The sequence below is a fragment of the Neofelis nebulosa genome, chromosome 1, assembly GCF_028018385.1.
Source record: "Neofelis nebulosa isolate mNeoNeb1 chromosome 1, mNeoNeb1.pri, whole genome shotgun sequence".
Classification (NCBI taxonomy): Eukaryota; Metazoa; Chordata; class Mammalia; order Carnivora; family Felidae; genus Neofelis; species Neofelis nebulosa.
In genome coordinates, this window is record NC_080782.1 from 170,161,779 (window position 1) to 170,164,358 (window position 2,580).

Consider the following 2,580-nt stretch of genomic DNA (forward strand, 5'->3'; position numbering starts at 1 on the left):
ATCATGACAGTAAAAAAAAAAAAAAAAAAACACAACAGTGAAGGTAAGGGGCTGACTCATAAAACAAAGAAGAGTATAGCTATATAGACCATGGACAATGAAAATAAGAAAATTTTCAAACCCTAAACTACAAAATGTAGCATTTACCAAATAACTAGTTTTCAGAAGCCTTGTGTCCTATATTTGTGGCATTATGAAATAACAGCTGGCTATTAAGATATTTGTTAAGGGACTGTTTTAATCTTATTTGGCCGTGCTTCTGCTTGGAAAACCAGACAAAATGCTTTGGTATGGTAAAGCATTAGTGGTGGCAGCAGACAGCCAGTATCTTCAATTTTTTTTTTCTTAATGTCATTTATCACAAAATTTGACCTGGACATCTGTTTTCATGTTTAATGATGCTTTTAAATTCCTTGATGTTTGAGCGCCAGTTCTAAAACTTGATTGGATTTCATGTCAAGACAACTGCCTTAGAAACGAGGAAACTGGGAGAGCTGAGAGGTAAAAATCGTCCTGTGAGCTGTCCTGATGAAAGCACAGCTCATGACAGAGGCCAAAGGTCATTTGGGAGGAACAGACATCGGTGGTGTTATGTGTGCCCAGCAGTCTAAACCCTACACAGCTACACACAGTCTGAGGACACACCAGTGTCCAGCCAGGGAACTTTTCATAAAGGAACTAATAGGACAACACAACTAACCGGTGCTAACTAAGGCCCCAACTGCCCCGTTCATACAGCCACGTAAGAATACAGAGCAGTGTCTTCCATTTTGTCTGGCACCTGGAAGCAGAGCAGACACTGAAACTGGGCTTGCAGGTAAGTATTCTGGACTGAATTTCACATCACAAACTCAAAAATACCAAAACCCGGATGTGGAAACCATTTGTGAACAATTTCCAGGCTCCAGAAAGAAGACCTAAAGAACTGTGAACCAAGCATCTATGGTTTTTAAATCTTGCTTTGCCTGTATCCCCCTGCACTTTGTGAAATTATTTATCTGTTCCAGGCCCAATCTTCTTTCTTAATTTTTCCTTATAATTTAAAAAAAAAAAATGCACATATTTGACAATTATTTTCGTCCACATGCAGACTTCATTGAAAACTAAGTTTCAATGAAGGAGGAGGCACAGGATATTAATTTTCTTCTAAGCATATCAATAAACCCATCTGATCTACTTAAGGTTGACTTTAAATCTTTTATTTCTAGAGGAAACAGGTTGGCTCAGTTGGTTAAGCGACCGACTTTGGCTCAGGTCATGATCTCATGGTTCATGAGTTAGAGCCCCACATCAGGCTCTGTGCTGACAGCTCAGAGCCCGGAGCCTGCTTCAGATTCTATGTCTCCCTCTCTCTTTACTCTTCCCCTGCTCACGTTCTCTCTCCCTCTCTCGCTCTCTCTCTCAAAAATAAATAAACATTTAAAAAAAACATTTTTTAGGGGCGCCTGGGTGGCGCAGTCGGTTAAGCGTCCGACTTCAGCCAGGTCACGATCTCGCGGTCCATGAGTTCGAGCCCCGCGTCAGGCTCTGGGCTGATGGCTCGGAGCCTGGAGCCTGTTTCCGATTCTGTGTCTCCCTCTCTCTCTGCCCCTCCCCCGTTCATGCTCTGTCTCTCTCTGTCCCAAAAATAAATAAAAAACGTTGAAAAAAGAAAATTAAAAAAAAAAACATTTTTTTAATCTTTTATTTCTGAAGCCCAAGGTTACCAGTTTGCTTTCAATGTTAGTACATGTAAATCTTTTCTTGTATGAAATTCCTACCCAGTGGATGTGTTTTACTTCCAAAGGATATTCAGAAATGATTTACCTGCCCATACACCAATGGTACTGTTTAAAACAAGTTGGAGGGGTGCCTGCGTAGCTCAGTTGGTTGGGCATCCGACTTCAGCTCAGGTCATGATCTCACAGCTTATGGGTTTGAGCCCCACATCAGGCTCTGTGCCGACAGCTCAGAGCCAGGAGCCTGCTTCAGATTCTGTGTCTCCCTCTCTCTGCTCCTCCCCTGCTCACCCTGTATCTCTCTCTCTCTCAAAAAATAAATGAACATTAAAAAAATAAAATAAAAATTTTAAAATAAAAAAATAAAACAACTAAAACAAGTTGGAAATGGTCTCTGCCCACAAAGACCAGGAACTTACAGAGAACTTCATGCTCCTGGAACCCAAGGATTTAAAAAAATTAAATTAAAATAAATTAAAATAAAATAAAATAAAATAAAATAAAATAAAATAAATTAAATAAAGGAACATTCTGTTATGTTTCCTTTCCTGTTTTTTTCACAATAATGAATTTATACCATTGGCTCCAAATCTGTTCAGAAGTTACCCAATGCCACAAATCTTTATCCCAAAAAAAGAATATAAATATGGAATAGAAACGAATTTTTTTTTAATTCTGGTTGACAAAAACTGGCACAAGTGAAATAGGACATATCAGTAAATTCTAAAATAGAAGATTTTCGTATAGTATGTAGTTTCCTAACGTCAATTGATACTGGCTGGGGCACAGCAATTTTCTGTGTTTACCTGTGTGTAACATGTAAATTTTTCTTAATTTTTTTAATGTCTATTTATTTTTGAGA